Source organism: Nicotiana attenuata, unplaced genomic scaffold, assembly GCF_001879085.1.
Source record: "Nicotiana attenuata strain UT unplaced genomic scaffold, NIATTr2, whole genome shotgun sequence".
NCBI lineage: Eukaryota > Viridiplantae > Streptophyta > Magnoliopsida > Solanales > Solanaceae > Nicotiana > Nicotiana attenuata.
In genome coordinates this window covers 112,909-124,472 of record NW_017671807.1, presented here as the reverse complement: position 1 = coordinate 124,472, position 11,564 = coordinate 112,909, and the positions used below count along the sequence as shown (strand labels likewise).

The 11,564-nt window shown below is 41.6% G+C and overlaps 1 pseudogene; it reads left to right on the top strand.

Annotated features, from left to right (window-relative positions):
• The first annotated feature begins 9,729 nt into the window (after positions 1 to 9,729).
• LOC109210344 lies at positions 9,730 to 11,251 on the top strand (annotated as a pseudogene).
• The last annotated feature ends 313 nt before the right edge of the window (positions 11,252 to 11,564 follow it).

Below are 11,564 nucleotides of genomic sequence, written 5' to 3'. Positions count from 1 at the left end.
GTTTCAGAAAAAGGCAACTTGATTAAGTTGATGGTACTTTATTAGTATTGCGGCACTTTCTTGTTGGATCGACTGCGGATATTCGGGTTTGCTTGGTGGCACAGAAGAATCATAAGAGTATCTCTCGTGGGAATGATTGGATATTAGAGGTGTGTTGTATACTCGAACGGTGGAATTGGGATCGGGTATGGTGATTCGTGTGCTATATGGAGTTGGAGACTGGGAGTTCTCATATTCAGGCTATGTTGTGGTTGTGTGTCGTGTGTATCAGCACTGTTTAGTGACTATCGGGGTTTGGAGACCCGAGTGGATCTTTTGCTGCTTGGCATGTTAGATTTTGGATATGATATTGGGTATAGACTGGTTGTCTCGGTGTTGTGTCATTCTGAGCTATTGCGTTAAGGCGGCGATGTTGGCTATGCCGGGAATGCCACGGATTGAGTGGCGAGGTTCGACGGATCATGTTCTTAGTAGGGTGGTTTTATATTTCAAAGACCCAACGGATGGCTGGGAAGGAATTGTCTTTCTTAATTGGGCCTTCTTGATGGGTGTCAGTGCAGAGACTCCCACCATTGATTCAGTTCCGGTGGTGAGGGACTTTTCGAAGGTGTTTCTTGTGGTCGGGCATGTCGCCAGGCAAAGTTGTTGATTTTGGTATTGATTTGGTGCCGGGCACCATATCGTATGGCACCGGCAGAGTTAAAGGAGTTGAAGGAGCAGCTTTAGGAACTCCTTGATACGGGTTCATTGGTAGACCTATAGGGGTGTATGTTCTGCATCGAGACGGCTTGGTTGACTTTGAGTTGCCGATAGTGAGGGATATGTTGATTCAATTGTTATCGAGCTATTAGTGTTCTGAGGTGATCTAAGAGTCACTTTTCTGGGTTGCGAGGCGTTATGATTTGTTGGTTATAGGCACATGTGGTGCGGTTCCATTGGGGATTCATAGTGGAAGTCGAGCGGGAAGAGTACTGGATATTGCTCGGCGGGTAGCGTATCGGTTGTGTCCCTTCGGGTATGTGTAATGTTATGTCAATTGCTTTGCGATGGTTATGATGATTGCTTTGGTTTCAGACATCATATTGCGCATGGTCGTCGATATTGAGCATAGTAACTTGAGGTGTTTCATGTGGACTAGTGTTTGGATGAGGTCACGCATTGGAGCGAAGCTATGTGGAGGTATGATCTTGCGGGTTAAATTCGTGTCTTCTGTTTCTATGTTGTGTGACGGGTTCTCAGCATTGTGTGTGGTGGTACTGGTGAGCTTGCGGTATAGCTCTTTCATTTGAGTCACTTTTCATGATTTGGTGTGTTCGGATTGTTGCTTATTGGTGCGCGGATTTTGCATGTTGCGGCTTTAGTCTGTATTAAGGTATCATGTCACCAGAGTGGTGGTGTTGGATTAGATGAGATCGTTGGGATCTTTAATGAATACAAACGGATTCGATTTTAACATGTTGGAAGGATAATATCGAGGTTCGGCTCAGAAATTTGCCATGGTCTTTGCCAAAGGAGAAGTAGGCTTCATGAATTGTTGATCTGAGAAATGGTTATGCTTTATTGCGTGTTTCATTTATCATTGGCAGTGTATGAAAGTGTTGGAATGGGACTTTAGTTGATAAGAGATTTTCTATCGGTATTAGGTTGTTGTGTGCAACAGCTGTTATTAGCAGTTATCGCTACCAGTGTTGAGTTATGTGGTATATCATGTAATTGCACCCGAGGTTGCAGGTATGGGTATTACAACTGGTTCGGGCTTATTCAGAGTATAGATGTGAGATTCTGATCTTGTGGATGATTTCGGAAATGGAAGTGTGGTTCTAAGGTTTATAGGCTAGGTCGGATTGTGAAATTTCAGTTATATAGTGCTATCGGGCCTATATGAGATCGGGTGACATGGGATCACCCCCGGGTATATGCATGGTAAGGTTATTCAGCGATCGGTTGGCTTTTGGAACAACTCTGGGCACGTTCGAGGACGAACGTATGTTTAAGTTGGGGAGGAGTAACAACCCGACCGGTCGTTTTGAGGTTTTGCACTTTGTTCGCCAGTTCTCGGGCATGGCTTGCCCCGTGTGATGTATTATGACTTATGTAAATCGTTGGTTTTGGTTTTCAGGGTAATCAGAATGAATTTGGAAGAACAGTTCTCAGTTGAAGCATAAAATTTGAAAGGTTTGACCAAGTTTTGACTTTAGTATTCGATCTCGGATTTGGATTTCTATGATTTGGTTAGCTCCGTTAGGTGTTTTTGGACTTGGGAGCGCATCCAGAATGTATTTTGGAGGTCCGTGGTAGATTTAGGCTCGAATTGGCGAAATTGGAAATTTGGCATTTTCCGGTCGGCAGTGGAATTTTTAATATCGGGGTCAGAATGGAATTCCGGAAATGGGAGTAGGTCCTTAGTGTCATTTGTGATGTGTGTGCAAAATTTCAGGTCATTCGGACGAGGTTTGATAGACTTTTTGATCGAATTCGAAATTCGGAAGTTTTGAAATTCTTAGGCTTGAATCCGAGGGTGATTTGATGTTTTGATGTTGTTTTGAGCGTTTCGAAGGTTGGAACAAGTTTGAATTATGTTATGGGGTGTGTTGGCATGTTTGGTCGGGATCCCATGAGTCTCGGATAAGTTTCGGAAGAGTTTTTGGAAGATTTTTGCCATTTTGAGCATAAGCATGTAATGATCCAAAGGTCCATTTTTAGTTCTAGAGATCGAAATTTGATTTCGAGACTTATGAAATTTTGATAATGAATTTGTGACGACCCAAAGGGTCATCACCTGTTTTCTTACTCATTCCGTGCTTCCGAGGCCTTGAAAACCTCATTTAGGGTTGCCTCGATTTGCGTGCGCAGTCCGGGCGTGTAGCCGGAAAGCTTAATTATGAATTCTGTGAGAAAAATGCTAAATTTTGATATTTAATTGATTAAATTTGACTTCGGTCAACATTTTGGGCAAACGGACCCGGACCCGTGATTTGACGGTCCCGGAGGGTCCGTAGGAAAATATGGGACTTGAGCGTATGCCCGGAATCGAATTCCGAGGTCCCAAGCCCGAGAAATAAATTTTTGTGTGAAATTGTTTTATGAAAATAATTAAGGAAATTGGAAATAAAATTTGATTAAAAGACTATGGTATCGGGCCCGTATTTTGGTTCCGGCGCCCGGTACAAGTCTTATATATGGTTTAAGCATTTTCTGTAAAGTTTGGTTGAAAACGGACGTCGTTTGACGTGTTTCGGACTTAAAACTCTAAATTTGAAAGTCTACAAAGTTTGAGGAAAAACTTGTGATTTTGAGGTTTGATTCGTTGTTTTTGATGTTATTTTGGCGATTTGATCGCCCGGTTAAGTTCGTAGAGTATTGTTGAGTTAGTGTATGTGTTTGGGTAGGAGCCCCGAGGGCTCGAGAGTGTTTCGGAGGTGTTTCGGGATGGTTTTTGACTTAGAAAGATTGCAGGTTTTTGCTTCAGCTGTGCCAGGTCCCTTTTTGTTCTTCGCATTCGCGACGCATCCTTCGTGTTCGCGATGGCTATGAGTTCTCCCTTCATCGCGTTCGCATACTTTCCCCGCGTTCGCGTAGACTCATTTGACTCTGAGGACTCACCCCTCTTTTACTCTTCGCGTTCGCATCTACCCACTCGCGAACGCGTAGTGTTGCAGATCCCCTTCCTCGCGTTCGCGTTAGGGTCCACGCGTTCGCGTAGACCAAGTTCTGGACCCCCAGCCTTTCCTCTTCGCGTTCACAGCCTTCTCATCGCGAACGCGATGCCCTGCCCAGTTTACCCTTCGCGAACGCGACTCTCTTTCCGCGAACGCGAAGGGCAATTTTGCCCAGTTATATTTTTAATTTCCAGAATAGTGTAGTTACGGGAATTTCATAAAAACACACGAGCTCCTTCTTCTCCAAGGTCATTAGGCGTCCATCGAAGCTCCCTTTCACCAAAACTTCTTGGGTTAGTAAATCTTAACTCGTTTTCTTCATTTTCCATCAATATTTGTTGAATTCCTAAGCCTAAAACATGTAATTTAGGGTAGAATTGGGGGAAATGGGTAGAGTTAGGGCTTTTTACTTTTTCTTGATTTAGACCTCGTTTTGGGGTCGAATTTGAGAACAAATTATATATTCGGGCTCGTGGGTGAATGGGAGATTTGATTTTGGTCCGAACCTTGTGTTTTGACCAAGCGGGCCCGGGGGCGATTTTGGGATTTTTGGAGAGAAAGCTTGGAAATCTATAATTAGACATTGGGTTTGATTTGTTTGGCATATATTGATATTATGAAGTCATTATTGTATAGATTTGATTGAGTTGGAGCCGAATTCGAGAGGGAAAGCGGTTGTTGTGGATTGATTTGGCCGTGGAAGTTGAGGTAAGTGTTTGGTCTAACCTTAGCTTGAGGGAATAGGAGTTGAGTCTTATTTGCTACTTGCTAATTGTCGAGTACGATGTATAGGCATGGTGACGAGTATCTATACATTGGTGTCTAGCATGACCGTGAGTCCTATATTGTGATTTCCATGACTTCGTTGTATTATTCATGCCTTGGTGATTATTTCTATTTGTTGTGCAAAGATGTGGAAAGAATCGTGACTTATGGATATTGAGGAGCGTTGGCTCCAGTTGTATAGCGAATTGCGAAAGTATAAGTGATAATTGAACCTCTAGAGCATTGGCTCGAGTTGTGAAGTGAATTGTGAAGTAAAAGTGAGGAGAGAAAAGATCATTATGCTGTCCCTTGGCGGGCTATTGTCGAATTGTGGTTCCCTTGTATTGTGTTCTTAATTGATATTACGGATGCTTAGTTTAATGATTCCTTGTGTTGAGTAAGGACTAAAGTTATAGCTGCGGTAGTTAGGTGTTGTAATAGGTTTGGTTATAGCTGAGGTGTTTAGGTGTAGTAACAAGTTTGATAATAGTTGTGGTAATTAGATGTTGTAACAGGATTGATCATAGTTGTGGTAGTTAGATGTTGTAACAGGATTGATTATAGTTGTGGCAGTTAGATGTTGTAACAGGATCGGTTATAGCTGCGGTAGTTAGATGTTGGGACAAGTGTGGTTATAGATGTTTCTCTCTTGTCGGGACTCTCATTATAATTGTAAATATTATATAAGTATGGATCGGGTTGCACGCCGCAACAATATTAAATATGGATCGGGTTGCACGCCGCAACAATATTGTATATGGATCGGGTTGCACGCCGCAACAATATTAAATATGGATCGGGTTGCACGCCGCAACAATATTGTATATGGATCGGGTTGTACGCCGCAACAATATTGTATATGGACCGGGTTGCACGCCGCAACAATATTAAATATGGATCGGGTTGCACGCCGCAACAATATTAAATATGGATCGGGTTGCACGCAACAATATTATATACGGATCGGGTTGCACGCCGCAACAGAGATATGATGATATGGGAGCGGGTGGTACGCCTAACACGAGATATAATGAAATGAGAGCGGGTGGTACGCTTACCACGAGATATAATAAAATGGGAGCGGGTGGTATGCCTACCATGAGATATAATGAAATGGGAGCGGGTGGTACGCCTACCACGAGATACATGAAACGGGATGGGGTTGCACGCCTGCAACGAGATATGTACTGACAGTGAAACCTGCTTTTATTTCCCTTATCCGTGTTAGAGTTAAATTATTGATGTTCTTTATTGTTCTCTTGATATTCTGTTTTTACCTGTTATCCCCCGAAGCATGTTTCCCCCTCCCATCCTTACTTGCTTATACCTGTTTTACTTTCCGCTGTATTTTATATAACTGCACAGGTTTATTTGATAGTCTGGTCCTAGCCTCGTCACTACTTCGCCGAGGTTAGGCTAGGCGCTTACCAGCACATGGGGTCGGTTGTGCTGATACTACACTCTGTGCTCTTTTGCACAGATGCAGGTATTGGACAACATCAGTAGTTGGAGGGCTTCCTTCAGTCCACCCGGAGACCCAAGGTAGACCTGCAGGCGTTCGTGGGCCCTGGCGTCTCCCTCTATCTTTATTCCCTGTTTCATTTTCTTTGTTTCAGAAACAGCTTATTGTATTTTTCTTCGGACTTTGTTTGTAGTGACTCTTAGACAGTCTGTGACACTGTGACACCAGATCTTGGGTAGAGGCTTATGTTGGATTTCCGCATTTTCTATTCAGTTTCTTTAATTTAAGACTTCCGCTTTATTATTAAATTCCAATATTGCATGCGATTGCTGATATTTGCTAAAAGAGGTAATTAAGGTTTGGCTTTCCTAGCTCTCACTAGTAGCCGCCATCACGACTCCCGAGGGTAGAAATTCCGGGTCGTGACAGAATTATAGGAGTGATCTGGAAAGTTAGGTCTAATTTCATCAAGTCGTGATTGAGTTTTTGACGCGAAACATGAGTTAATTGTTTAACGAGCGAAATGAATATCGCACTGAGCAAACGAGCTCCGAATTGAGTTTCGATTGAAGGACTATGTTCGTATCATTATTTGTGACCCATAGGAACAAGAATCATCGAATTCTGAGTTCGTATGATAGAGTTAGAGCCTTTTTAGTGAAATTAAAGACTACTGGTGCATCAGATCTGGTGTGCAACTTTTAGCGACTAGATTGGACCTTTTAGCGACGGGAATTGGCCTTTGGCGACCAGAATCGGATTTATTAAAGCTGATACGTTTTTTTAGTTCATTTTGACGTTTTTTTGGTGAAAGAACACGGCTTGGGGCGATTTTTGAGCAAGAAATCATGGGAAATATTGAGGTAAGTCACTTGTGATCATTTCTACTCCATAATATTGAATTATCATCGAATAACCCGACTAGATTACATGTTTTTGAGGTGTAAATTGGGGATTTGGACCTAGGGATTTGAAAATAAGATTTGAAGATTTGGAGGCCGAATTGTTATCGGAATTTAGTAATTTTGGTATGGTTGGACTCGTGGTTGAATGGGTTGTCGGATTTTGTGAGTTTCGTCGGATTCCGAAGTGTGGGCCCGGGGCCGGGTTTGAGCAATTTCGGGATTTTGTTGTTAAATAGGATATTTTCGAGTGGGCTTCGCTCCCGTAGCATATTTTAATGATTATGTACTGATTGTGGCTAGATTTGGAGCATCCGGGGGTCGATTAGTGCGGGCAAGGCATCGCGGGCTAGAGTTTGGACCGGATCGAGGTGAGTAATGATTGTAAATGACGTTATGAGGGTATGAAACCCCGAAATTGCATATCGTTGTGCTATATTGAGGTGAGACACACGCTAGATAACGAGCGTGGGTTCGTGCACCGTTGGGGTTTGTGACTTAGTCCATCCCGAATGACTATTCTACTGCGTATTTGACAGTTAATTGTTCGATATTATTATATTTTGGATTAAATGTCATATTTGGGCTTCGTGCCAACTATTTGAACCCTTAAAGGATTTTAAATGATGTTTTCCCTCACTGGTTTGACTTTAAACTTGTACTCAGTCATGCTATATTCTACTGTTTTCAAAACTCAGCCATGCTTACTCTGCTATAACACTTGAAATGATATTTTAAATAATATTTTGGGCTGAGCATCATGTTTTACTATGGCCCGAGTGGCTTATGTGATTTTGACCGAGTAAGGCCGAGGGCCTGTGTCGTGAGGATACTTTTAGGTCGAGTTGCACGCCGCAGCGGTGATACACTAATTTTGATTATGAGGCCGAGGGCCTGAGATATGTACGCCACGAGGTGGCTTGATTGATATGAGGCCGAGAGCCTAGTGATGATGCCACGAGATGGCTTGATATTGCGCTTGGGCCGTAAGGGGCCCCTCCAGGAGTCTGCAAACCCCCAGTGAGCGCGGGTACCCATTGTGATGTGAGATATAGCCCGAGAGGCTGGTATGGTTCTGAGATATAGCCCGAGGGGCTAGTATTGTTCTGAGATTTTGCCCGAGGGGCGGATTTGTTGGCATTGTGTCCGAGGGGCGAGCCTTTATGTGGTTATCTTTCTTATTTACCTGTCATTTACCTATTTAATTGTGTAATTGTGCCCGAAGGGCGGATCTTCTATGCTTATCTGTTCTAATTTCTTTGCATTCAATTGCTTAACTGTTGAAAAGCCATTTTTGAAGAAGTTTTAAACTGAGCTAAGGTGCTTAAGAGATTTCACAGCTTCATTGCTTTCTTACTGGTTTTGTACTGCTTCTATACAGCATGTTGATGTACTTTTCGTGATTTCCTATCACTCAGTCTTTAGTTATGATTGTTACTCTCTGAGTTGGAAGTACTCACTTTACTCCCTGCACCTTGTGTGCAGATTCAGGTATTTCTGAACCCTGTAGCGGGTATTGGTTGCTCAGAGGCAGAGTCATCGAAGTTTAGCAAAATAGCTGCCCGACGTTCGCAGCACTGCTTTTCTCCCTCTTCATTTCATTAGACTGTATACACTTTAGATTCTTGTTATTTTCAGACCTTAGTAGATGCTCATGACTAGTGACACCCAGGTATCAGGATGTGTTGGGTTTGTTTTTCGCAAATTATACTGTTAAATTCTTATTTTTGAGATTTAATCATGTTTAAGACTTAGTACTTATCATTTTATTGCTTAAGATTGAAATGGGAATGTGTCGGCTGGCCTTGTCTTCACGAGAGGCGCCATCACGATCGGGTCCGGGTTTAAGGTCGTCACAGTTGGCCACTAAAAGAATACTCAGTGATCTAAGATTTTCAAGTTTGTACTTCAGAATTTTCTCAAATTCTAGCAGAAACATTTCATCTTTTGTTTTACCTGACAAATTATATGTTTGTGTGTTTTAACATCAAGGATACGCACGGAGATTAAAAACATAGTTATTTCTATACCTACCAGCAATTGGCTTTTTAGTTTCCCGCTATCTTAGTCCCTGCTCATGCTTGAAAGCATGATACTTGTGAATTTGGAAATCCCCAAATGTCTCAAAAAATTTTTGAAAAAAAAGAAATTCCTTTTGAATATGCATTTCATGCATTTATACATGCACATTGACCCATGACCAGATGGTATTATATACGCGTATATATATGTATATGTATATGGGATATGAGAAATGTTATGGCGTTATATACGCACCACCACCTGATCAGCTGGTATACGTTGATGATTTTGCCCACAGTGGCTGAGATGATGTGATGGGATGCCCTCACGCGTTGACCCGAAAGGGTCATCCCTTGTTTTAGGAGTCAAAACTGTGTTCCGAGGCCTTAAAAACCTCTTTTTGTCTCACCTCGATTTGCGCGCGCAGTCCGGGCGCATTTCCGAAAAGCTTTTATGTGAAATTTTAAAAAAATAATGAATTTGGCCTTTTAAATTGATTAAAGTTGACTTTGGTCAACATTTTTGGTAAACGGACCCAAACCCGTGAATTGACGAAATATAGGACTTGGGCGTATGCCCGAAATCGAATTCTGAGGTCCTTAGCTCGAGAAAAGAATTTTTAACGAAAATTGTTTGCTGGAAAATATAAAGGCTTTTTTGAAATGAAATGATGCGTGTTCTTGATGGTATCGGGTCCGTATGTTAGTTCTGGAGCCCGATACAGGTTTAAAATAAAGAATAAGTCGAATCTGTGAAATTTGGTAAGAATCGGAGTTGATTTGGTATAAATCAGACCTTTAGTTGAGAAAATGGAAATTTCAATGTTCTTGAGGAATTTCATGAATTTGAGGTTAAATTCGAAGTGGTTGATGTTATTTTGATGATTTGATCACCAGAATAAAATATCTCGACGCCAACCATGTCTCTGAGCAACAATATTACAACTTTCTTGAACTTTGTGGCATTCATGTGTTCCATTCCTATAATCGCCGCCGGCACGTGGCTTGCTTCTAAGCCCGACACGAGGGCATTCACTGGCTCTGTTGGCCCGTTGTTTTCATGGGTCTCGCCGTTATGTATGTTTCATTAGCTGGTTTCGTCGGTGCTTACTGGAAAAAAGAGGGACTTTTAGGTGTCTACTTGGTGTGTATGACTATTCTTATCATTCTTCTCCTTGTCCTCTTAGTTCTTGCATTTGTGGTTACGCGCCCCAACAGCGCGTATTTGGTGCCCGGTAGAGGTTACAGTTCTCTTCCTGGCTCAGGAATCATATTACAAGTAATGATAATTGGGGGAAGATAAGGGCTTGTTTGGCTGATTCTAGTGTTTGTCCTAAGCTTAATAATGAGTTTATTACTGCTGATCAGTTCTTCGCTGCTCATCTCTCCCATCCAGGTAAACTATCACCTATTCCTTTATTCTTCATTTCTTAGTTTAGCCCAAGAACAGAATAAGATTTTCGTTCCTCTGCTTTCAAGTTAGAATTTTTTTTTTGAGAATTAATTGGTAGCTTATTAGTAGATAGCTTAATTACCTCAATCTTATTATTGCAAAGTTTGACTCATCAAGTCATCCCTTTTCCTCTTAGAACGGATTTTTAGCATGTCCAGGTAATTGAAAGAAGGTAAAAACAATCATTTTACACAAAAAAAAAGATTAGAAATAATTAGTAACAACACGACCCAGTAAAATACCAGTCTAGAGAGGGTAATGTGTAGGTAGACCTTACCCCTACCCGAAAAAGTAGAGAGGCTGTTTCCGAAAGACCGAAGACTAGAAATAATTAGTAAAAGTAAGAATTTTGCTGATTATTGTGTTGATATATTTCAATTAGCCCTCCAAGAGAGGGGGAGGGGGACCTGAAGATCATTACTTTTGTATTTTGTCAAAAGAGCATGAATAAAGTGAAGATAAAACAGAAGTAATTGGTGGTTGTAGAGAACTTGAGAAAACAAAGGATAAAGGGCAAGGCATGAACTAAAATGTACTATGATGAATTTATTTCTGACAAATTAATGGAGGTTTGACTTAAGTGTCTGCGCTATTACCTGAGCATATTAATTAGTTAATCTAATTAAAAATGAAACGGGGGTGTTTGCAATATTCATAATTAAAGAGTTATGGTGGGATGGACCTACCATGAGAGCTTGTTGGTGAATGAAAGGATCAGTCCATAATTTTGAAAGACATATTTAGTTGTTTTGTCAACCTAATAGAGTTCAAAAACTTGCATTATTGCCCATACTGAGACAAACTAATATGATTCTTGATTTCGGCCCACTTGTCAAATTTACCAGGTTGTAGAATGATGAATCTAGATATCTATGGACTAGGAAATTTTTTTGCAGGTTTCAGTTTTGGTATTGGCCTCTGATCTTGCAATTACGAGATCAGGGATCGCAATTGCAAAGTCTGTCAGTGTGGTAATTGCGAGGGGCTGATCGCAATTGCGAAATATGCCCTGGCCAGCCTTGCTCACATTTGCGAGCATTTCTTCGCAAATGCGAAGTTCTTAGTAATTCCCAGCAGTCGCAAATGCGACAACTTCTTTGCAATTGCGAAGATAGCAGAAATTCCCAGGGTTCGCAATTGCGAACCCCTGGTCGCAATTGCGACATCTGCGACCTGTTAAGTGGGATTTTGACGGGGTTCTTCTTCATTTTACAACTTTTTCAAAACCTAAACTCCTAAGGGCGATTTTTCAAGAGCAAGTTCTTCCCTAAATCATAGGTAAACGATTTCTAACTCATCTTC